The sequence below is a fragment of the Aquarana catesbeiana genome, linkage group LG10, assembly GCF_042186555.1.
Source record: "Aquarana catesbeiana isolate 2022-GZ linkage group LG10, ASM4218655v1, whole genome shotgun sequence".
Taxonomy (NCBI): domain Eukaryota; kingdom Metazoa; phylum Chordata; class Amphibia; order Anura; family Ranidae; genus Aquarana; species Aquarana catesbeiana.
The window spans coordinates 147,322,532-147,349,228 of record NC_133333.1 but is presented as its reverse complement, the minus strand read 5'-3'; the positions used below and the strand labels follow the sequence as shown (position 1 = coordinate 147,349,228).

Below are 26,697 nucleotides of genomic sequence, written 5' to 3'. Positions count from 1 at the left end.
TCCTTATTGTCAGATAAAATTATAGGTTTCAGTAGAAAAATTAGCTTGTCAAAACCTTTTCATAAGTAAGTGAACGGCCAAAGTAGATGAGTTGTGCAGTCCTTATCTATTCTATGATTCCTGTTAACAATGGGATGTAACACATCTGTGACATTTTGAATGTAGACACAAACATGAAGCGATAAGTTAACCAAGCACATTTTGATTAACTGCTCATTTAATTGCTAGGCATGAGCAAAATGTTCTGCAAATTTTGAGATTCTAGAAAGATCAGTGGTTCAAAGTGCATTGACAAAGGTCACAATGAGAAATGTTTCATGCTTAAGATTACCATTCTTTTTTTATAATGTCTTTGAATGCAACATTTCCAAAGCTGAAAATCCTACAATACTTAATGTAATAAGATATATTTTGAATTAGCAAATTGGTTCAGAAATGTAAGCATGTTTTTAAAATGATAACAAGTGGTCATCAGTACTATAGAAGGGACAAACTGCACCTAAATGAGGAGGATGCAGATCTGCTGAGAGTAAAGATGGCCAAAAAGTTAGAGGGGTTTTTTACCACTAGCCGACCAGTTGGCTCAGCTGGGCAAATCGCCGTAGCTGTACGTCACTCCTTTAAAGATGTGGCAGCAGGAGCGTGCACGCCGCCGCATGTCCCCATAGCCAATGCGCATGCCCGGTGGGTGCGATGACCGCCAGGCACTCGCGATCATTCGTGACAGAGCGAGAACAGTGATCTGTGTGTGTAAACACACAAATGCCCCGTACACATGGTCGGACTTTGTTCGGACATTCCGACAACAAAATCCTAGGATTTTTTCCGACGGATGTTGGCTAAAACTTGTTTTGCGTACACACGGTCGCACAAAGTTGTCGGAATTTCCGATCGCCAAGAATGAGGTGACGTCAAGCACGTACGACAAGACTAGAAAAGGCCAGTTCAGAACCAAGCGCGGCACCCTTTGGGCTCCTTTTGCTAATCTCGTGTTAGTAAAAGTTTGGTGAGAGACGATTCACGCTTTTTCAGACTCGTGGCTTTCAGATCGTTTTCTGCAGTTCAGTTTGTGCTTGTGGGTTTGTATCTGCTCTTCAGTGCGTGCAAGCAAGTGCCGCGTGACTTTAATTAGTCATTGTGTTCTTGTACGTTCGTTACTGTTTTTCAGGTCGCTCTTCACAGGCCTTACTGTTCTTCAGTGCGTTCTGTTACTTCGTTCTGAGCAGCCGACCGTTTTCTAGCCATGTTGCGTATGCGTACTCCTCGTAGAGTTCGTGCTGTGCGGGGGCTTGGTGCTGGGGTCCTGACCTTGACACAAGTCCAGTCCGTGAACAGGGTGGGGAGGCGTTCATGGACCAAGAATTGGTTGCTTCAGCGTGACCAGTTCTCTCATATGCCCTTGCTCCGTGAGATCAGTGAGAATAATCCTGATGATTTCAGGAACTTTCTCAGGATGACGGACCCCGTGTTTCACCGTCTGTTGGCTTTGCTGACCCCTTATATTAGCAGGCAGGATACCTGCATGAGGCAAGCCATCACTCCGGAGCAGAGGTTGGTCGCTACCCTGCGGTATTTGGCAACAGGGAGAAGTCTGCAGGACTTGAAGTTCTCGACAGGCATCTCCCCCCAGGCTCTGGGTATCATCATCCCAGAGACCTGTTCTGCCATCATCCAGGTCCTGCAGAAGGAGTATATGAAGGTAAGATTTTTATCCTTTAATATCACATTTTATTGTATTTAATGTTTGCTAATATATTGTATTTCTTTCCTCATTCCCTAATTACCATGATTGGAATATGCTGTGAATGTCCCCTTTGTCCTTATGCATGCTGGATTTTTATGTAATTAATTTTTTAGGTTCTTCATACAGATTGTCCTTCACTAACCTCCCCAGCATGGTCTCTCCTGGCCCTATATTCACCTCATGTAGTCACTTAACAATGTATTTTATCAGCTCCATAGTAGTGCTTTACCCCAAACACCCCCTAAAATGTTTCGAAATGTTATTTTACCTTTAAATTCTGGCAGAGTGGCAGAGGCTTATTTTTTGTGGTGTCCCCAAATCATTTTTAGTAACCCTCCCTCCCCCAACTGCTAAGTCAGCTGATCCCAATTCTCTATCCTCAATCATCTATCTGCTGACTTTGCCAAACCCATACACACTATACCCATCTCTTTTGTGCTCTGATTTATGGATGAATTCCCCAAAGCACGTAGTGCAAGGGCCTGCCTGTATACTTTCCAATGGTACTGCTTGAATTTTTAAGATACTATTATTATCTTGAGTCAGGTAATAGCAGAATGTTCAAATGTGCTCAAATGTGTACAATGTGTATTTATATCTTTGTATTCGGACACTTCTTACCTGTCCAGTGGGCTGCCAATAGTGTAACTGAGGGGCTGTTCCAAGTAATACCCTGTATTTAGGCATTCATCTCTCAATGAAGTGAAGAGGGTTACCTGTCCAAGATTTCCACCCCCCCATAATGTTAGAAATGGCCCATGAGGGGGGGGGGGGGAATATGATAGGTGTACCTTATACTTTGGCGTTGTTAAATTCCCCTTACTAAATGCTATCTGGAGGTTGGCCAAGAATGTTTGTGTCTAATCTGCTTGCCATGTTTATGTGCAAAAATACAAATTTTTTTTATTTTTTCCTCAAGAGTTTCCTTTCACGCCACAGGAATGGCAGACTGTGGCCTGCCACTTTGCCCAGCAGTGAGACTTTCCTAACTGCGGAGGGGCAATTGATGGGAAACAGGTCCACATCGTCCCACCACCCAACTCGGGGTCATACTATTTCAACTATAAGGGGTTCAATAGTATAGTGATGTTGGTGGTGGTGTCGGTTAATTACGACTTCTTGTATGTGGACGTGGGGAAGAATGGCCGGTTGTCCGATGGTGGAGTCATCGCCCAGACAGAGTTCTACAGGCGTCTCCAGAATGGCAGCTTGGACTTGCCAGCTCCAGAGGACAATGTGGAAGGACTCCCATTTGTGTTCGTTGCTGAAGAAGCTTTCGCGCTGGGGGACCATCTTATGCGGCCATTCCCTATGAGGACCCTGGAACAGAGGGTTTTTAATTACCGGCTGGCCAGAGCCCGAAGAGTGGTGGAGAACACATTTGGAATCCTGGCCAGCCGGTTCCGCCTATTTCTGACACGTATCCATATGGCGGAGTATAAACTTAATCATATCATCATGGCGTGCTGTATTCTCCATAACTTTTTAAGGAAACATTTGGCCAACTATGCTGGCTCTGTTGGGCCTGAGGCCGGAGTGATACCTGAAACAACACTGACGGTGCTTGAAAGCGGCCGTCCTGGCTTGCCCTCCCTGAGTGCCCGTGATGTCCGGTTACGATACCTGGAGTTCTTTGCGGGTAGGGGGGCCATCAATATGCCAGCAAATATGTGAAGCCTTTTTCAAATTAAAAAGCAAAAAAAAGAAAATATTTGTGGACATTTACTGCTTGTGTTTGTTTTAGCTGACCCTGACAGAAATGTGTTGAGTCCAGAAAATGGCGTGATTGTGTGACCTTATACAAAGCACTGTTGGGTGTTATTTACTAAATGCAAAGACACTTTTCACTACAAGTGCAGTTGCAACTGCACTGAAACTGCACTTGTAGTGCCAAGAGGATTTGCCCTTAGTAAATAACCCCCATTTTCACCGAAAAAAACAATTACATCACCACCAAAGTGTTTTAGCGTTGACACAATAATCCACACATTCTTGATTAACACACTTTTTAATACCTGCACAATCACATGTGCATTTACCAAAGGTTTTTCTAACAAACCAACATGTTGTATAACAATTTTTGGGGTGACATTATCACAATTATCACAGGCCTGTGTAAAACCAACAAGAAAGACACAAATCTTGAACTTACAACGTTCACATTTGGTAGAATTTGAAGGCAATATCAGACATGAGTATTTAGGAACTGTGTTTGATATTGCGTTCAGATGGGGTGAAGTCACCCCGGGAAAAGCCAAATTTGGAAGATGCACACCAATTTACCAATGTCAACATGTGCTAGCTGCCATCACGGGGGATCAAGGGACGTGTTTTGGGGGAGAAACCCCTTCCTCTCAGCTACTTTATTATTGAGGAAGGTTTTGCACCCCCAAAACGCCTCCATTGATCTCCCGTTATGGCAGAGAGCACATGTTGACACACTGTGTGTATCCTCCAAATTTGGCTTTTGGAAAAAATCACAAAAACATTTTCACATTGTAGCACACCAAAAAACAAAGGGATTTGAAGGGGCTTTAAACTCGCCCCAAAACAGCAATGATGTTTTTATTTTTTTGAATAACATCATTGATGTTTTTATTGAGGTTTTCCAATTCTAAATTACACCCCATGATCTCCCCGATCAGGATCTGGGCACTTTCTGATGTGAAAGGATCTGGATCCACAACCTCATGATCACCTAAAAAGAGAGGAACCCACAAAAAAAATAGGTATCAAAAATATGCCGCCATACATCTCTTACCTGAGCCTGTGGTCACAGACACTCACCTGTTGTGGTGACAATTTCCACCACGTCTTCTTCCTCCTGCTCAGCTTGTGTTGGGGGGATTTCCCCTTCTTCCAGAGGGGGGTGGGCTCTGGTCTCCTCGGATGAGGGGTGTCCTCCGAGTCTTTTCTCCCCTATGTAAAACAAAATGGTATAATTAGCACACAGATATTTGATGGCAGAACTATAAATAGGAAACATTGCTTGGAAATGAGGTACAATTATCAATTTTAGCACAGTTCAAAAATGTAGCATTTTCAGTGTCCTTTGTCAAGCTTCAATACTTTACCTGTTTGGTACAAGCTTCACAGATGTAGCCCCCCCCCCCTATAGTATACACTGGAGCACCTGTGTGGCCTGCTAATAAAAATGGTATTCTTTTGTCCCACACTAGTGCTCCATTGTCCAGATGTGAAAACAGCTGCTGAGTGTCCTCTCCTTAAACAGAATCTAGTTTTCATTTCAATCTAGTAACAAAGCCATCTACACAACCAAATTCGTTGCAGACAAGTATAGGGCATAAAAATTGTGGCCAAATGCATATGGCCTAAACAATAGTGTTTTATAGGCCGAAAGAAAAATGTTTGATACGAACGAATAATGTACCCATGAACCAGAAAGTTGCCATTTTAAAATGTACACTTGTAATAAAAGCACATGGAGCGCCACGCACATAATAAACACAAAAAGAATAGGAACACAGCACAACTACTTACTTTTTTGCAGCACTCTCCGGATCTTTCTGTACTGCTCATGTTCTCGTAATTTGAGGTCCGACCACCGCTTCCTGAGCTGATCTTTCGATCGACGTACCCCGAATTTCCGGTGCAGACTCTTGACCACTTTCGCCATGATCTTGGCCTTTCGGACATTGGGGTTGGGGTAAGGTCCAAACTTCCCCTCATAGTCGGCCCTCTTCAGGATGTCCACCATCTCCAACATCTCCCCAAAGGACATATTTGAGGCCTTAAATCTACTCCTTCTGGATTGGGACGTTTCCGGATCCGGCCTTTCCTCCTCCTCCTCGTTGCTACAATTAGCATGATCCTGCTGTGTCTCCGCCATGTGCTCTTCCCCCACTGCGCTGATCGAAAAGGGGTGGGGAATAGACTAGAAAGAACGTCAGGGGCGGGCGGAGTTACACGCATGCGCAGTGTGTATAAAGCGTAACACGCGTGCGTATTACGTACGATCTGTGAGCGGAGGAAGGAGCATCGGAGGCGCCGATCGTGATAACAAAGGTAAGATCTAAACTTGCACCTATACTGCTTCGAAATGGAAGCCTATATTTTAACAAGATTAGGGGAGTTTGGCCTGACCTTAGGGTTTGTCTTGTGTTGTGTCTTGCAGAGAAAATGGATGGGTTCCACGACCACAATTTCCTCCCCCTGTTCAAAAGAGGCAGGCAGCGCTGGAGAAACTGCTGGAGTTGGTGAAGCCAGTGGTCCCCACAGCAACCATCCCCTATTTAAAAACCAAAATTGGTGGCCTGAGGAGCACATATCTTAGGGAGCGCAAGAAGGTCACAGATTCCCAGAGGTCCGGAGCTGCAGCAGATGACGTTTATGTCCCCAGGCTGTGGTACTATGAGAGACTGCGATTTCTGTCAGACTACACTGAAGTCAGGGAATCCCTCTCCACTCTTCCTTCCACCCCACCTGAGGCTTCCGATGTCCAACCTGGGCCTTCCAGCCAGGAAGAAGTGGAGGAGCCCAGCTGGAGTCAGGTATAGCATTGTTCTACTGATTTCTGGTCAATAAATAAATGATGTTTACTAGATGTTAGTATTGATCACTAATTGCTGATTGAAAAAAAGTGTTTTACATATTAATAGACAGTAGTGGGCACCCAAAATTGGTAAAAAAGAAACAAAAATGCTGGGCTCAGAATGATAGTCTGTTATATTTGATAACATTCAATTTGCAACAGTCAGGAGGTGACAATTGTGTGTGATTGATGAAGAAAATACTAAAACTATGTCCCTTTTTCATACACAGGAAGACCTCAGCCAGGAGGAGGTTGTGGAATGTGGCAGCCAGGAGGAGGCGGGGATTAGTTGCAGCCAGAAGGAGGCGGGGCTAAGTGTCAGCCAAGAGAAGCCTGGGGCCAGTCGCAGCCTGACTGAATCGTAGGTTCCTCCCCTCCACCTTCCATATAAAAAGAGCCAGGAAGACAACTCAGGATACAGCGTTCAGGCTCATTCAGGAGGCTTTGGCGTCCCTACGAGCCTTACCCACTCCTGAAGAGGCCTTTGCCTGCATGGCTGCCACCAAACTGAAGTGCATGCAGGAGGGTCAACGCCTCCTGTGTGAGCAACTGCTTTATAAAGTACTAACTAAGGGGGTGAGTGGGGAACTAACACCCAAGACCGACGTGGTTGAGTTGGACCATCCTCCTCCTCCTGCTGCCACAACTCCACCACCACAGCCACAACGTGGAAGGAAGCGTGGAAAGAAGATCAGAGAGTGATGACCCTGGGTTCAGTCTGGACTGACAAAAGATGCAGTCTCTCGTATGACCACAGCCTGGGGACACAGATGTCATCTGCTGCTTTCCGGATCTCTGGGACTTCTGGACCAGACTGCACTCCCTTAGATAAGGACTCCTCAGGCCACCAATTTTGCTTTAAAATAATTGATGTCTGCCCTGGGGTTCCAAGGCTTCGCCAATTTCTGCAGTTTCTCCAGCGTTGCCTCCCTCTTTGTTTAGTTGTGAGCCCTTAATAAAAGTTTTTGATGGTGAAATTCTACTCTCCTGTGTGTTTTCAACCAAAAAAAGACAGTTTGTTGGTGAGGATTCAGGTACATTTCTAACATAAAATGTGAAATTAACAAGGGACAACAACACCAAACAATCTCCTACAGATTAAATATAACAACATATCAATGGTGTTGTGGTAACTTGACACAAAAAACACTCAAAAATTTTAGGGAGTACAAATAAAAATCCTAAAAAAAAAAAAAAAACCCTTCCAAAAAATACAAAACACAAAAAAAATCATCTACATTAAATCCAAAAAAAAAATAAACACCAAAATAATGTGGTCAGATGTGAGAAATCAAAATATATATTGACTGAATCACGATAAATAGTAACGAAATAAGTTTGTGAGAAATGTGTGTGAATATGAGCAGCAAAACTACTTAATCCTTGTCACATTATAAAGAAGAAGAGAGTGCGCTGTATTAAACCATTTTTAACATTGCAGCGTGATGAAAGTGCTGTATCCATTGCGAACGCTAAGTTTACCAGACCGAGCTGTTCCGTGTTGGAATTTCTTCGGAGCATGTGTGGCACTTTGTGCGTCGGAACAGGCCACACACGGTCGGAATTGACGCGATCGGATTTTGTTGTTGGAAAATTTTATCTCCTGCTCTCCAACTTTGTGTGTCGGAAAATCTGATGGAAAATGTCCGATGGAGCCCACACACGGTCGGAATTTCCGACAACACGCTCCGATCGGACATTTTCCATTGGAAAATCTGACCGTGTGTACGGGGAAGAATCCCGGTTCTCTCAGGGGAGAGGAGACAGATCGTGTGTTCAAGTATGAACACTGATCTCTCTCCTCCCCTAGTCAGTCCCATCCCCCTACAGTTAGAACACACCCAGGGAACACAGTTAACCCCTTGATCACCCCCTCGTGTTAACCCCTTCCCTGCCAATGACATTTATACAGTAATCAAAGGCTATTTTTTAGCTCTGATTGCTGAATAATTGTCAATGGTTCCAAAATAGTGTCAAAAGTGTCCAATCTGACCACCGCAATATCGCAGTCCCGATAAAAATCACAGATCGCCGTCATTACTAGTAAAAAAAATAATAAAGCCACCTGATTACGTAAACGGGTGCCCCCGCCCCCCTCTGATGCCACGAGAAGCCATGGGAAAGTCCCAGTGGTGTCAGAGGGGGTAGGGTCACACGTGACATCACCGGGTAGCCCCGCCCTCAGTTACTTAACCCCTTCCCGCCGACCGTACGCACATATGCGTACTCGGCTTTCCGGGGTTATACCGGGATGATGCCCGCAGCTGCAGGCATCATCCCGGTACCGTTGTTTACAGCGGGCGATCGGAACGAAGCTGTGAGCGGCTTCGTTCCAGCCTTCTTGTTGTAAACGCGGAAGCGACGTCATGACGTCACTTCCCGTTTACTCGGCTGCCAATGGTGCCGAATTTAAAAAAAGTACACAGCATTCAGAATCACCTTTTTCGGCGATCTGAATACTTTGAAGTGTAAAGGAGGGATGGGGGGGTCTTTTAGACCCCCCATCCCTCCATAAAGAGTACCTGTCACCACCTATTACTGTCACAAGGGATGTTTACATTCCTTGTGACAGCAATAAAAGTAAAAAAAAAAAAAAAAAAGTTTTTAAAACACAATTTATAAAGTAAAAAAAAATAAAATAAAATAAATAAAAAAAAAAAAAAAATTTTTAAAGTGCCCTTGTCCCCGCGAGCTCGCGCAGCGAAAAAAACGCGTACGGAAGTCGCGCCCGCAATGTAAACGGTGTTCAAATCACACATGTGAGGTATCGCCGCGATCGTCAGAGCGAGAGCAATAATTCTAGCCCTAGACCTCCTCTGTAACTCTAACCTGGTAACCGTAAAAAAATTTTAAAGCGTCGCCTATGGAAATTCATAGGTACTGTAGTTTGTCGCCATTCCACGAGTGCGTGCAATTATAAAGGGTGACATGTTTGGTATCTATTTACTCGGCGTAACATCATCTTTCACATTATACAAAAAAATTGGGGTAACTTTACTGTTTGGATTTTTTAAAATTCATGAAAGTGTCCCTTTTCCAAAAATTTGCGTTTAAAACACCGCTGCACAAATACCGTGTGATAAAAAATATTGCAACAATCGCCATTTTATTCTCTAGATTCTCTGCTAAAAAAATATATATAATGTTTGGGGGCTCTAAGTAATTTTCTAGCAAAAAAATATGGATTTTAACTTGTAAACACCAAATTTCAAAAATAGGCTTAGTCATGAAAGGGATAAGAGCTGTCATCAGTGAAGAAGCATCACACGGCAGGGAGCCTCCCATAGAGGAGGATCGGTGGCTGATTTTTTTTTTTCGGTCCATCAGTGGAGCGATAGAAGAAGATGAATGGACATCGTGGGACAGTTTTATTTTTTTATTTTTTAATAAAGGACTTGTCCCCAAGCTGTGTCTTGTCGTTTTTAACATTTTTGACACTTTTTTTGTGAAATGGTAGGGGTACACACAGGGGGGCTGGGATCTGGGGATCCCCTTGTTAAAGGGGGCTTCCAGATTCCAAGGGGGTTTCCAGATTCCGATAAGCCCCCCCCCACAGACCCCCACAACCACTGGGCAAGGGTTGTGGGGATGAGGCCCTTGTCCCCATCAACATGGGGACAAGGTGCTTTGGGGGGCTACCCCAAAGCACCCTCACTATGATGAGGGCATGTGGTCTGGTATGGTTCAGGAGGGGGGTGCGCTCTCTAGTCCCCCCTCTTTTCCTGCGGCCTGCCAGGTTGCGGATAAGGGTCTGGTATGGATTTTGGGGGGACTCCTACACCATTTTTTTTTATTTTGGAGCAGGGCTCCCCTTAAAATCCATCTGAAATGTCATTTTGCTGTGGTACTGTTCTAAACACGGGAAAAATGCGCCACTTTACAGGCATACTATAGACACCCCCCCAGGCACGATATTTAAAAGAATATTTCATTTTTATTGTTTCACTTTAAGCATTAAAAAAAATCACTGCTCCTGAAAAAACGTCCATTTAAAAAAAAATGTTTGCATTGATACATGTCCCCTGGGGCAGGACCCAGGTCCCCAAACACTTTTTATGACAATAACTTGCATATAAGCCTTTAAAATTAGCACTTTTGATTATTTATGTTCGTGTCCCACAGACTAACGGTGTTCGTGTGTTCTGCCAAATTTTTTGCCTGTTCGGTATGTTCTGGTGCAAACCGAACCGGGGGTGTTCGGCTCATCCCTAGCTGGGACCAATCCTATTTAATTTATTCATAAATGACCTGGAGGATGGGGTAAACAGTTCAATCTCTGTATTTGCGGACAATACTAAGCTAAACAGGGCAATAACTTCTCTGCAGGATGTGGAAACCTTGCAAGAAGATCTGAACAAATTAATGGGATGGGCAACTACATGGCAAATGAGGTTTAAATGTAGAAAAATGTAAAATAATGCATTTGGGTGGCAAAAATATGAAGGCAATCTATACACTAGGGGGAGAACCTCTGGGGGAATCTAGGATGGAAAAGGACCTGGGGGTCCTAGTAGATGATAGGCTCAGCAATGGCATGCAATGCCAAGCTGCTGCTAGGAAAGCAAACAGAATATTGGCGTGCATTAAAAAAGGGATTAACTCCAGGGATAAAGTGATAATTCTCCCACTCTACAAGACTCCAGTCTGGCCGCACCTAGAGTATGCTGTCCAGTTCTGGGCACCAGTCCTCAGGAAGGATGTACTGGAAATGGAGCAAGTACAGAGAAGAGCAACAAAACTAATAAAGGGTTTGGAGGATATTAGGTATGAAGAAAGGTTGTACTGAACTCTTTGGGAAGAGACACTTGAGAGGAGATATGATTTCAATTTACAAATACCATACTGGTGACCCCACAATAGGGATAAAACTTTTTCGCGGAAGGGAGTTTAGCAAGACATGTGACCACTCATTAAAAAATTCAAAGAAAAGAGGTTTAACCATAAACTGCGTAGAGCAGGGATCCTCAAACTACGGCCCTCCAGATGTTGTGGAACTACGTGTCCCATGAGTCATTGTAAAACTCTGATATTCACAGACATGACTAGGCATGATGGGAATTGTAGTTTCTGAACAACTGGAGAGCCATAGTTTGAAGACCCCTGACGTAGAGGGTTCTTTACTGTAAGAGCGGCCAGGATGTGGAATTCCCATCCACAGTCGGTGGTCTCAGCGGGGGGCATCGATAGTTTAAAAAAAAGTATTAGATAAGCACCTGAACGACCAAAACATACAATGTAATACTGACTTATAATCATACACATAGGTTGGACTTAATGGACTTGTGTCTTTTTTCAAACTCACCTACTATGTAACTATGTAAGTGGTCTTTTAGCCAGTGGCTCCAGAGCTATATCCCTATTGTAGTAACTACACTCCATTTCAATTGCAAAATTTCAATTTTGTCCAGTCACACAGCACAGCTCAGGACCCACTTGGACCTCTGTTAAGTGCCACTTTGCTATTATGATCAGCAACCTATATTGTTCCAATAGTAATGGGCCCTTTACCACTGGTGACCAACAACTTATATAAAACCCATAAAAATAGACCAACTTGATATAGTTGGCCTGTGGCACAGACAGCATGCCTATAACAACTCCCTTTACCACTGATGGACAGAGACCTAAAAAGCAACCCATATTAATAGCCACCTTTTTAATTAGTACATAGCACCCATATAGCACTTCTATTATTAAACATTGTTGCCACTGGTGGTAAGCAGCTTATTGCACATGTAATAATAGCCACCTTTACCATTGGTGGCTAGAACTCATAGATAACTTCTCCAAACATACGCCAATTTACTAATGGTAGTTAGCACTCCATAGGGCATACCTATTAACAGACTCCTTTACCACTGGTGGCCAGTTGCCTAGATATTAATCCTTAATAGTAGTTGCCTTTTTTATTGATAGTCATTACCCTGTACAACCTTCCTGATAATAGACTGAATGATTGTGATTGGATGAGGCAAACTTTAACAGAACTGTGGCATTGTATGATGAGGTTTATTAAATCATTAATCATCGCAACCAGGGCTGTATGTATATATCTTGCTTTTCTAAGCACGCTTGAATGATAATTCCATTCTGAAAAAGATCTGTGTTTTGCTTTATGTGATTATATTAGTAAAAACTACTGTTAGAAGTCACTTTTGGAGGAAGCATACTGTCTGTGTTATGTTCAGGACTACTTTTTAAACAAAACAAGACTAATAATTTTGTGTTTTTAATAATGGACGTAACATACCTTGTATCCCCTCTGGATAATGTTTTCTTGCTCAATTAAGCCACAAATTCCCATAGGTGGCCTAAAAAGGAAAAAAAAAAAAAGGAAAACAGTATATCAGATTGTATATATTAAGGTAACCTATGAACAGAATATATGCATTAGATGCTTTACATATTTGTAACTAGCACTGAATGTGCTTTAAATCAACCCTGAATTACCTCTGTAGCCGCAGGCACCTTGGAGCAATTCATCTTCAAAGTACTGCAGAAGCACTACAGTAAATTCTTATATGTCCATAGTCTGGCCACAGGTTCCCCTTAAAGCTGATAAATGGCTAGTTCCCTAGTTTCTTCTTGAGCAACCTAGTAAAAGTATGTTGTGGAACGAGTAGTGGCCAGTGGGAGTGTGTTTAACAGCTTTCATACATCATAGTTCCCTGTCTAAGTATACCTCTCAAGAGATTTTAGGTTTGATGCAAACATTTGGCTGTTTTTTGGGAGGTGTTCTGGTAATCTTCATTGTCATTGATGGACTAACACCCAATCCACTAAAAAGGGCAGGCTGCTTACAGCCAGGCTGGGGAAGAAGTGACTGAATGATGCTGGATAAGGTATTGTCCCACTGTGCAATAACACAATGTTAACCACTTTCTTATCATGAGTGGATGATTTACAATGAGGCAGAAAAAAGTAAAGCTAAAGTTTATAGGTATAGGAAAGTGAACCGTAAACAAACACACATATCTTCTTTCCCTGAGCACTCATAGATAACTCAAAAAGGTAAAAGACCCATTAGCTGCTGCTATCAAATAAACGTTATACTAAAAATGCTAGAACCTCCGAAGGAAATACCTGCATTAGCAGCGCTAAAATTAAATACAGTTCAATAATGTCCTTGGGTATAAACTTTTTGTAACAGCCACAATGTCCGTAGAATCAAAACCAAGAAAGGCGAGTGATAAATAGTATGGCAAGTCATCCAGGAAACCAAGATTGTAAAATGATCCTCCTGTCACAACACCTCGTGCAGCACCGCTCTCTTAGGATATTAAAGTCACCAAATTTCAAATGTAAGCAAGCCTTCAGATTAATGAAGATAACAGCGTGATCCGACATCCCACTATCCAGCCCTTTATGGATCTGGCTTCCACACGGTTACGGTCTTGGTTGGCTGAATTTGATAACCGGGTCTTGACCATGAACTCTTGCCATACACATCCCTCGTAAGCATTTGCAATCTCTGATTGGGTGAGCACTCACAAGGTTTCAATGAAATATGTATCAATTATGTACTAAATAAAGCAAGTTTCTTTCTGTTGTTTTATGTAATTTAGATGCATGCGACGCCCTTGAAGAATCAGGAAACTGCGAAACATGTCGGCCTTCTGCATATTCAAGCATCTTATGAAATAATACATCCAAGCATCACTTACCAACTATGTATTATGTGGATTCTGTGATTTTATATTAATACTATATTTTTGTATCAATAAATCTAATTCTTTATTAATCTTAAAGCGGGGGTCCACCTATCTATCTTTTTTTTTTTTGGAGTTCATTCACAAACTTTTCTTCTCATGATTATCTACTTACATGTTCTGTGTAATAAGTCCGCCTGTGTCCGATTTCGTTGTAAAGAATAACTTATAAAATTCACTGAAGGCGGTTTCCATCTTCATTGTGGGCATTTGAAGCCCACAAGCATGTATTTCCTGGATGCGGTGAATGCTGTACTCCCAGCATTCACCGAGATGTTGTGATGACGCTGTTGCACAATGCATGCTGGGAAGCCTGAGACTAGCTCCCAGGGGACTGTGGGAGGTCTGGGAGAGGCTAGAAACACGCCTACTCCCATGGGAGAAAAACCAGGAAGTGCTAAGAAGATTAGAAAAAAAAAAAAAAAAAAGTAATTACGGCGATTTAAATTTTTTTACACAGCATGTCAGCATCTAGGCAAGGAAGAGAATGCATAGAGATAATGTTCAAAATTTGGGTGGAACCCCGCTTTAATGATTGTGTGCTTACCTTATTATACAGGTTTAATTGTCTCCCTCAAAATCCCATTTCCTTAGGGGCAGCATAGTCTTCCTCCTAATTTTACATACTATCAGGGATTGGAGACACCTATCTGTATCTGTAAAGGATCTAACATTTACTTTCTTATAACGAAGATAACATATCTCCTTCTCCCATCAGCGGATCATGGTACGGACTACCTCTTAAGCTTCAAGGTTGAAAACACTGATGCAGATTCCGCAACTCATCAATGATGATACCAAAGGAAAGGAATGATCACATAGCATAATTCCATTTAAAAGATTTATTGTCCATAACCCCCCCCCCCACATATTGCACTTACAAACTGAATAAAAAGCAATAGCATGTAACAGATAAACGTCTGTTAGCGTGTGTAACTCTCACTGCTCCTCTGGATTAAAAGACAGCGGTGATACCCGGGTCGAGTTCTACGCTTGAGAGACAAGCAGAGTAGCCGTGTACACACATGCCATGTAGACACGGAGTGGTACCGCACAAGGTGTTGTGATGGGAGGATCATTTTACAACCTTGGTTTCCTGGATGACTTGCCATACTATTTATCACTCACCTTTCCTGGTTTTGATTCTATGGACACTGTGGCTGTTACAAGGATTTTATACCCAAAGACATTATTGAACTGTATTTAAAGCTAGAGACTTTAGCTTTAAAGGCTAAGTCCACCTTTAGAACAATCTTACATGTTTCCCACACATCCTCTAATAGGGCCCTCCTCTGACAGCATGTAGGGGTTCATCGCTCCACACATCAACTGTCAGATTTGAAGTCAGTGCAGCTAGGGGGGGCCCTGTTTGCACAGACAAGTCAATCATTCAAAGAGATCTGTGTATGGATGACCTACAAGTCCCATCTTCAAGACCACTGCAGTTAGTCCTGTGGAATACAAGTGCAGTAATCACTGCACTCAAAGTTCATTGACACTTCTTCCAGCTCTGTAACTGAAAGTCTGTACCTTGGTATAAAGCTGGAAGAGGAGTCTGGCATTGCACCCACCATCCATCGATCACTGTTGCAATGCTTTGAAGGTTCACTTGCAAAGAAATTAAAAATGTACATATTTCTGCAAAAATATGAGCATATCTGCATTTCGCAAAAATGGACTTAGCCTCTAGGCTTTGTGCTGCCCACTTTAACCCTGCTGGCTCAGGTGTGCCAGATACCACCTTTCTCACAACCATATGTAGCGGGACACATTTTTGATGTATAATGTAATGTTATGCTATATCTTATCATCTGGCGCCATCTAGCGGCCAAACTATAAAAAGGACTACATCTTTATTTCTTTTATTATTCGAGTTGACATGGAAGTGTTCTGTTTATTTACATTTGGACATTAACTTGACCTACCCACCATGCTCAGTAACTCCCACAAGCCTCAGGGAAAAGAACTGCATTGTGGTAACTCTATAAAATGGCTGGGAGCGGTCATCTTAGGGCTTTTGTTCCTGGGATGCATGGCCTGCCAGCAGGGCTCTGTGGGTGTGCGTGTCCCACAGAGTTACAGCCTACCCTGTGCGGAGCGGAATAGCAGCCAGCGATGTTGAAACAGCAGAGTGATCCTTCCAGAGACCTTTGAAGAAGATAACTGAGGACTACCAGTCGTCTGTGAGCAGTCTTTGATCTGGCCTTACATCACAGTGTGCTGGAGCAGCAGTGTGATCGTTCCAGAGACCCTTGAAGGAGATAACCGAGGACTCCCGGTCGTCTGTGAAGTGGTACAGCATGATGGCGTGGCCACAGCAAATAGACTGAGAACTTGTGGACTGGAGACAGAACCCTGTACATCAGAACAGAGGCTTCTGACAACACTGTCCTGGTCGGGTGAGAGGGCTGTTGCCCAAAAGCTTCTTGATGCACTTTCATACCTATGTCTGCACAAGATAGCTTGTGGAACTATGGGTCCCAGCAGCTCTAAGTCAGGAAGATTAGACTGAGTTAATATCAGGCTTCGGGCCTGTACCTCATTGAGAATTTAGTATTGAGTCCCTGGCATCAAAGTTAGTTATAGTGCAGCTGCACTGGAACTTTGCTTTCATATTTCAGTCTACTTTGATCAGGAGTCATTAACCCCTTGGATTACAAATCTACTTTGTTTTTGCTAGCAGAATAAAAGAAGAGAAAAGAAGGACTGCTTAGTAAAACACAAGGCCTTGTGTCCTTTTACTATATTGGGGTAGTGTGATACTAAATGAGGGAGCTCTCTAATTGTTGTACTACACTTTATCAAAGTTAGTTTTCAATTTAGTATAGTAATAAAGCGCGCAGGAAATAGGAAAGTGCTCATAGTGAGATAAATGCACTCTGACGGTTATCCTATTTACTTTGCTACACCACTCATATAGACATTTTATACCTGTATTGTATCTTTGTAATATAAAATTCAGTTGACTGTCAGACTATGTTGGTTTGACAGTACAACAACCATTGTAGTTTAAACCTTCTAAAACAATTACAGTAAATAAGTAAGTATAACCATTTGAGTGTTGTTTTACTCTTCATCACCAGCCAAGAGGAGGGTAAGGTAACTACATACATGTATATTATATTGAGTATTGTGAACTTGCCTTATGATTTCGTTTTGACTGCACACTATCACACCACAGCTGTGTCAGGGGGACTGAGATATTAAAAAGGGTAAACAAAGTAGAGTACAGGCCCAAATAAATCAGCAGCTCCTTTGGGGGTTAGTGCTACACGTGGGGGCTCGTCCTGGATCCTGTTGCTCTGCAAGCAAGCCCATCCCCTTGGCACCAGTATGGACCTTGATGCTCTGGTTCAGTGGTGCAAAGAAGAAATCAGCTGCGGAAAGGCGAGTGTGACCATTGAACACCATGGAGAGGCCCGGGAGGAAGAACATCAGTCCAGGGTCCTGGGAGCGACCGCTGACACAGTATCCTGGTCCCCACCTATCCAACAAAGCAGGGGGAGCGACCCTGAATTGGAGAAGCTGATGCTTCAGCTGCAATGAGAAATGTCCAAGATGAAGAAGATGTTGATTGAATATCGAATCTCATGTCTGAGTTAGATACCTTAAAGATGCAAGTGTCCCAGATGGCAGAGATGATGGACAAATTGATGGCAGAACGTACTGAGTTGTCTGGCCAGAAGCCCATGAAGCAAGACATCTGTCTAAACTGTGGAGGTGTAGGTCACTACCAGCAAATATGTCCAAGTCCACGAATGGAGACAGGAGACCTCAGCGAAGTGACCCAAGGATGAAGAGAAGATCCGGGCCTTCGAAAGGAATTTTCCATGAGTCTGCAAGGGAGCAATGGAGAACACCTGCTGTTTATACTGTTTTGGTGGGAAATGCCTTTCAGTCCCTAAACCGACGATGAAAGCGGTGTGCCCAGCGGCAGAAGCTGAAGCGAGCATGAGTCCAAGTATGCCAATCTGTGGTTACAGATGTTTCTAACAGGCCTCCTACCCAGCTGGTAGGCCCTCTGCCTGTAGTGCCTGTTCTGGTTGAAGGGATCTACACCAGAGCCATCCTTGATACAGGTGCCCAGGTTACCATTATGACCAGAGACTTTTACAAGAGTTACTTGTCATACCTGCCTTTGGAAAAGTTGGAAGACTTAAAGGTTCAGGGTGTTCAAGCGGAAGAGTATCCTTGTGATGGATGTCTGCGGGTCAAGTTGTCATGTGATCCGTTGAAGGATGGGAAGCCTCAGAATTTTGAGACACTGGCCATTGTCTGTTCCTGGCTGCCAGGGCCCTCAAGAAGTTCTCTCATCATTGGGACCAACACGGACCTGGTGAAGCTGCTGTTAGCCCCTGTTGTTCCCAGAAGTGACCCTCTACCTTCACTGCCAGAAGAAGGGTTGGAAGTCTCTACCTTTCCCACAATGGATGAAGAAATATCCAAGACAGAAGTGGTTGAGCAGAAAGAGAAGTCAAGTGAGCCTACTGTGTCTGAACCAAAGAATCAGAAGAAACAAAGAGTCCTTTCCAAACTTAAGAGACCAACCTGTGATGTGTTGGATGAGAGTTCCACAGAAGTTGTTCTCACCCCTCAAGGGTTGTCAAGAGAACCTCACCTTCTCAATGCAAATTTAGTGAGAAGAAACCCCATCTCAACCCTTGACACACCTGTACATGACACCAAGGTGTCAGCTGTGAATGTACAGGACAGCTCCCCATCATGTGAAAATTGGTGAGAAGCTCCCCTGTCTGTTTTGTGTAACCGTATAGAATCAAAAATGTGTTACAGAAACAAAATCTTACATCTCTTTGGGGACACAAGAGTTCAAGCAGGGGGAGTGTGAAGCGGGACACATTTTTGATGTATAATGTAATGCTATGCTATATCTTATCAGCTGGCGCCATCTAGCGGCCAAAATATAAAAGGACTACATCTTTATTTCTTTTATTATTCAAGTTGACATGGAAGTGTTCTGTTTGTTTACATTTGGACATTAACTTGACCTACTCACAATGCTCAGTAACTCCCACAAGCCTCAGGGAACAGAACTGCATTGTGGGAAAAGGGCTGGGAGTGGCCATCTTAGGGCTCTTGTTCCTGGGATGCATGGCCTGCCAGCAGGGCTCTGTGGGTGTGTGTCCCACAGAGTTAAGGCCTACCCTGTGCAGCAGCAGCCAGCGATCCTGCCTTAGATCACAGTGTGTTGGAGCAGCAGAGTGATCATTCCAGAGACCCTTGAAGGAGGTAACAGAGGACTCCCGGTCATCTGTGAGCAGTCTTTGATCAGGCCTTACATCACAGTGTGCTGGAGCAGCAGTGTTATCGTTCCAGAGACCCTTAAAGGAGGTAACCGAGGACTCCCGGTCATCTGTGAAGCATGACGGTGTGGCCACAGCGAATAGACTGAGAACCTGTGGACCGGAGACAGAACCCTGTACATCAGAACGGAGGCTTCTGACAACACTGTCCTGGTGGGGTGAGAGGGCTGTTGCCCAAAAGCTCCTTGATGCACTTTCATACATATATCTGCACAAGATAGCTTGTAGAACTATGGGTCCCAGCAGCTCTAAGTCAGGAAGATTAGACTGAGTTAATATCAAGCTTCGGGCCTGCACCTCATTGAGAATTTAGTATTGAGTCCCTGGCAACAAAGTTAGTTATAGTGCAGCTGCACTGGAACTTTGCTTTCACATTTCAGTCTACTTTGATCAGAAGAAAAGAAGAGAAAAGAAGAACTGCTTAGTAAAACACAAGGCCTTGTGTCCCTTTACTATATTGGGGTAGTGTGATACTAAATGAGGGAGCTCTCTAATTGTTGTACTACACTTTATCAAAGTTAGTTTTTGATTTAGTATAGTAATTAAGCACACAGGAAATAGGAAAGTGCTCATAGTGAGATAAATTCACTCTGACGGTTATCCTATTTACTTTGCTACACCACTCATATAGACATTTTATACCTGTATTGTATCTTTGTAATAAAAAGTTCAGTTGACTGTCAGACTATGTTGGTTTGACAGTACAACCATTGTAGTTTAAACCTTCTAAAACAATTACAGTAAATAAGGAATTTATTCAAGTATAACCGTGTGAGTGTTGTTTTACTCTTCATCACCAGCCAAGAGGAGGGTAAGGTAACTACAGACAGATATATTATATTGAGTATTGTGAACTAGCCTTTTGATTTCGTTTTGACTGCACACTATCACACTACAGCTGTGTCAGAGGGACTGAGATATTCAAAGGGGAAACAAAGCAGAGTACAGGCCCAAATAAATCAGCAGCTCCTTCGGGGGTTAGTGCTACACATACATTACTATGATAACTAAAGAAGTGAAAAAGGTCTTTTTTTGGTTTTTTTTTTAGTTTTGATGGCAGTGATCCGCTATCAGTAAAAGTCTTTGGTTGCCTAGCTGCTAATCCCACAATAGTCATCTTTGTAGTTAGGGCCCATATCCGAGCTAGATTGTGCATATAAATGGCACTCATAAAAAATATATTTCTTGCTTTCCAAAGTACAAAAATAACATCTTTATAAAGGGACATCCATATCCAGATGTGGATTGAGTTATAAGTGGTACGAAGAGACGGTACCAACGTGTATTTTAGAAAGATGTAAACCTATCCATAAGAGGAGAATCGTTTCTGATGCTGTACAAAGCCAAACAACATTCTCTGCCTCTGGGGACAACCAAGAGAATTTGAAAGTAGAGCTGATAATGAAATAGGAGATTTATACAGTATACTGGGACACAGAAAAAGAAAAGCATGAGATATGATTAACACACATAGGTCCTACTGGCAGTAATTTCCTCCCTTCCATAGAGTTTCAAAGCTAGCTACTGAATTCAGTTGTTATTTTAAATAAAAAAATAATGCAAAAGCAGTAGTATGGGGATGAATATATCTCTACCATATAGCAAAATAAATAAATATGCATACTGAATACTATAGTAAAGTATCTCATGGTAGAGCCGAGCAATAAGAGATAAGCTAATGGGTCCTTCCACGATTCATCAGTTATTAGTCTATAAATGCAAATTAGATTTTTTTTTTTAACAGAAAGTTTCAAATTGGGAAATTTTAACTGTTAACACTTTGATTAGGGGAAACCACAGATTACATTTAATATGACAAAATATAGGGTTGGGGTTATAATGACCAATTAGAGGACTAGCCCTGATTTCTTTTACAGCTTTGCAGCCAATGAAAGGTTAAATACGGTGTGCATTTTCATGTGTCTTTGTCATGTTAGGATTAGAGATTACCAAAACCGAGAGGTATCATTTCATGCAAAATTCAAAATGCATTGGAAGCAAACTGGAAGATATAATTAAGGAGGTTTTTTGATGTAATTAGCTTTCAATAGCTCTTGAATGTTACAGAAGCTCCTTTCTAGAATCTAGGACTTGGATTACAGATAAAAAAAACAGACAGCAAAAAAAAAAAAATGACAATGAAAATTGCAAACAAATAACACCCACATTAACAATAAAAATAACTTAAAAACAAACACTAAATAAATGTATGAATCTACCATATCACTAGGTTACATAATTACATAGTTAGTCAGGTTGAAAAAAAGACACAAATCTATCAAGTTCAACCAAGATGGTTCACACCTATACATTTTTTAGTGCATTTTTCAGTTTGCATAAACACATTACAGTCTATTAAATATGGTTTTCTATAGTACATGTTCAAATCTATGCGCTTTTAGCTCTGATGCATTTTTGGAAAAGGGCAGGGACTTTTTTTCCTGCAGCAGATTGCAATCTGCATGCAATAGACTTTAATGGACCCACACCAAAAACGCAAGTGTTACGCTTTTGTTGCGATTTTACATGCGTTTTGCGTTTGCACTTTTTTCCTCCATAACAACTGTGAATAGCTAGTTGTTAAGGGGCAGGCCGGAAAGCAAAGCAATCAGTCATCAGCTTTTTTTTGTAAAAAAAAAAAAAAAAAGAAGAATTGCTGGCAATAAAAAAAAAAAAAAAAAAAAAAAAAGGAAAAAAAATGGCGCGCAGCCCCCCTCAATCCATACCAGGCCATACCCTTATCCGAGCATGCAGCCCAGCGGGTTTAGGAAAGGGAGAGGATGAGCTAGCGCTCCCCCCTCCTGAACCATACCAAGCCACACACCCTCAACATGAGGGTGTGTTTTGGGCAGGGGGGTTCTGCCCCCCAAAGCACCTTGTCCCCATGTTGATAGGGACAAGGGCCTTTTCCCCACAACCCTGGTCAGCGGTTGTGGGGGTCTGCGGGAAAAGAGCTCATCAGAATCTGGAAGCCTCCTTTAACAAGTCTGACAGTTCTTAAATAACTAAGGGGGGGTCACCTGATGAAGTCACCGGGTGACCAGACCCCCTTGTGACATCATCAGCCCAGCATGCCCCTGGCTGTAGATGTCACACGGAGGCAGGGCCACCCAATGACATCAGTGTGTGACTCTGCTCCTTAGTTATTATTATTATTATACAGGATTTATACAGCGCCCACAGTTTGCTCATCACTTTACAACATGGGCAGACAGTACAATTACAATACAATTCAATACAAGAGGAATCAGAGGGCCCTGCTTGTTAGAGCTTACAATCTAGAAGATATTAAAGCGGGGTTCCACCCAAATTTTGAACAATATCTGTATGTATTCTCTTCCTTGCCTAGATGCTGACATGCCATTTAAAAAAATTTAAATCGCCGTAATTACCTTTTATTTTTCTATTCTTCTTTGCACTTCCTGGTTCTCCTCCCGTGGGAGTAGGCGTGTTTCTAGCCTCTCCCAGACTCCTGGGAGCTAGTCTCAGGCTTCCCAGGATGCCACTGAGCATGTGCAGGAATGAGCGGTGAATGCTGGGAGCACAGCATTCACCACATCCAGGAAATAAATGCTTGTGGGCTTCAAATGCCCATAATGAAGATGGAAACCGCCTGCAGTGAATGATATAAGTTATTCTTTCTGACGAAATCTGACACAGGCGGACATATTACACACAATATGTGAGTATGTAATGCTGAAAAAAAAAAAAAAAACGATAGGTAGGTGGACCCCCGCTTTAAGAACTATCAGATGGGATAGTTGGCAGTTGGCTGGAGCGTATCGTTTTTTTTTTTTCTCTTTTTTCGGGTCAGTAGTAGAGGTGAATGACAATGGATCTACATCAGGGGACATTGCTTTTTATTTTTGTTTTTTAAATAAAGGAATTATCAATAACTGCCTACCGTCATATTTTTCTCTACACCTTTTTTTCTTTTTGGTGAATGTATAGGGCTACTATGTACCCCATACTCATTTACATGGGGGCTTCCAGATTGTATAAATAAAGCCTTAAGGAACTATTTCATTCAACAAGTGAAACAAATCATTGAATCAGCCAGGTTGTCCAACAAGTACTGCAACTGTTACTGGTTCCAGTCCAAACCAATTCTGGCATTTCTTTCATACATGTAAAAATCAGCATTTTTTTGCTAGAAAATTACTTAGAACCTCCAAACATTATATATATTTAAAGCAGAGACCCTGGAGAATAAAATAGTTGTTGTATTTTTTTTTTTTTAATGTCGTACGCTATTTTCACAACAGTCTATCAAACAAAAATTTTCAGGAAAAAAAAAATACACTTTTATGAGTATTAGTAAACACGAACACAATATATTACCTAATTTTTTGGTAAAATATAAAAGATGATGTTACTCTGAGAAAATAGATACCTAATAGGGCACACTTTAAAACTGTCTACGCTCGAGGAATGGCGCCACGCTACGGTACCTAAGAATCTCCATAGGCGACGCTTCAAAAGCCTTTACTGGTTACACAGGAAGTCTGGCACTAGAATTATTGCTGTTGCTTTGAACCTTGCGACTATACCTGACATGTGTGGTATGATCACCATTTACCATATGCGTGTACACCATTTACACCTGTATACAGGCTTCCCATCTGCAGTTGTTCACAACTAGGGATGAGTCGAACACCCCCCTGTTCGGTTCGCACCAGAACTTGCGAACAGGCAAAAAAATTTGTTCGAACACGCGAACACCGTTAAAGTCTATATGACACGAACATGAATAATCAAAAGTGCTAATTTTAAAGGCTTATATGCAAGTTATTGTCATAAAACTTGTTTGGGGACCTGGGTCCTGCCCCAGGGGACATGGATCAATGCAAAAAAAAGTTTTAAAAAACGGCCGTTTTTTCGGGAGCAGTGATTTTAATAATGCTTAAAGTTGAACAATAAAAATGTAATATTTCTTTAAATTTCATACCTGGGGGGTGTCTATAGTATGCCTGTAAAGGGGCGCATGTTTCCCATGTTTAGAACAGTCTGACAGCAAAAGGCCCTTCAGGTCTGGTATGGATATTAAGGGGAACCCCGCGCCAAAATTAAAAAGAAAATGGCGTGGGGTCCCCCCAAAAATCTATACCAGACCTTTATCCGAGCATGCAACCTGGCAGGCCGCAGGAAAAGAGGGGGGGATGAGAGAGCGGCCCCCCCTCCTGAACCGTACCAGGCCACATGCCCTCAACATTGGGAGGGTGCTTTGGGGTAGCCCCCCAAAACACCTTGTCCCCATGATGATGGGGACAAGGACCTCATCCCCACAACCCTTGGCCGGTGGTTGTGGGGGTCTGCGGGCAGGGGGCTTATCAGAATCTGGAAGCCCCTTTAACAAGGGGACCCCCAGATCCCGGCCCTCCCCCCTGTGTGAAATGGTAAGGGGGTACAAAAGTACCCCTACCATTTCACAAAAAAAGTGTCAAAAATGTTAAAAATGACAAGAGACAGTTTTTGACAATTCCTTTATTTAAATGCTTCTTCTTTCTTCTATCTTCTTTCTTCTATCTTCCTTTGGTTTCTTTCTCCATCTTCTTCTTCTATTTCTTCTGGTTGTTCCTCCGGTGTCCTCGTCCTGCTTCTTCATCCGCGGCGTCTTCTTCCCTTCTTCTCCTCAGGCCGCTCCACATCCATGATGGCATGGAGGGAGGCTCCCGATGTGTGACGCTTTTCCTCTTCTGACAGTTCTTAAATAATGGGGGCAGAGCCACCCGGTGACCCCGCCCCCTCTGACGCACTGGGACTTGACGGGACTTCCCTGTGGCATTCCCCGTGACATCAGAAGGGGACGGGGTTACGTAATGGGTGGCCCCGCCCCCTCTGACGTCACATGGAATGCCACAGGGAAGTCCCCGTGTGTCAGAGGGGGGCGGGGTCATCGGTGGCTCCGCTCCCCATTATTTAAGAACCGTCAGAAGAGGAGAAGCATCACACAGAGGGAGCCTCCCTCCATGCCATCATGGATGCGGAGCGGCCCCAGGAGAAGAAGGGAAGAAGACGCCGCGGATGAAGATGCAGAACGAGAACACCAGAGGAAGAACCAGAAGAACCAGAAGAAGAAGATGGAGGAAGAAACCGAAGGAAGATAGATGATAGAAGAAGTAAGAAGCATTTAAATAAAGGAATTGTCAAAAACTGTCTCTTGTCATTTTTAACATTTTTGACACTTTTTTTGTGAAATGGTAGGGGTACTTTTGTACCCCCTTGCCATTTCACACAGGGGGGGAGGGCAGGGATCTGGAGGTCCCCTTGTTAAAGGGGGCTTCCAGATTCTGATAAGCCCTCTGCCCGCAAACCCCAACAACCACCGGGCAAGGGTTGTGGGGATGAAGCCCTTGTCCCCATCAACATGGGGACAAGGTGTTTTGGGGGGCTACCCCAAAGCACCCTCCCAATGTTGAGGGAATGTTGCATGGTACAGTTCAAGAGGGGGGCGCTCTCTCGTCCCCCCTCTTTTCCTGCAGCCTGCCAGGTTGCGTGCTCTGATAAGTGTCTGGTATGGATTTTTGGGGGGACCCCACGCCATTTTTTTTTTTTAATTTTGGCGCGGGGTTCCCCTTAAAATCCATACCAGACCTGAAGGGTCTGGTATAGATTTTGAGGGGGACCCCACGCCATTTTTAAAAAAAAATTTGGCCAGGGTTCCCCTTAATATCCATACCAGACCTGAAGGGGTGTTCTGCAGCTTTCGAATTTGCCGCGAACACCCCAAATTGTTCGCTGTTCGGCGAACAGGCGAACAGCCAATGTTCGAGTTGAACATGAGTTCGACTCGAACTCGAAGCTCATCCCTATTTACAACCACCTGTAGTTCAGGCCACAGGAATCTGCTGTTGATCCTAATCGCAAGTGTGAATGAGGCCTTACATTTAACAACTGATGATTAGTGGTTTTCATGTGTTGGAATGTTGCAGTTGAGAATCACCTATGCTACATAGCCCCACAGGTGTATGGAGGAAAAGGTATTATTATTTTATATAAATTAGAAGTTTCTGAAATGATTACAATTGATTTTCTTTTCTTACCATCGTATTATTATTTGACTTCGGCTCTTGTTTGTTTTCATCTCATTTTCATGATACATTTCATGTGTTTATGCTATAGGCAAAATTAATAATAAAATATAAGCCTGACTGAGAAAAAAATGGAAGTCAGAGCTTTTGCCAAAGACAGTGCAGCAATATGCTATGTAATTCATTGTGACAGTTTTCATAAAGGATCGCATTAGTACATAAACTCAAAAGAACACTATAGCAATTATACTTCATTTCAAGGTAAGCTGAAAGTTTCGCTCTGTAGTAAACACTTCAACTAATAGGATCTGCTTAACAAACACAGAATACTCGGTATCTA

At 42.9% G+C, this 26,697-nt stretch overlaps 1 protein-coding gene across 2 annotated transcripts in view; it reads right to left on the bottom strand.

The window, feature by feature from the left end:
- Positions 1-26,697, bottom strand: part of GRIN2D (glutamate ionotropic receptor NMDA type subunit 2D) — a 1,662,686-nt gene that overhangs the window by 1,164,529 nt on the left and 471,460 nt on the right. For both annotated transcript variants that reach the window (XM_073602755.1, XM_073602756.1), the window contains exon 3: positions 12,547-12,607. The gene's annotated coding sequence lies outside the window, so the exon portion shown is untranslated. The remainder of the gene's footprint in view (positions 1-12,546; positions 12,608-26,697) is intronic.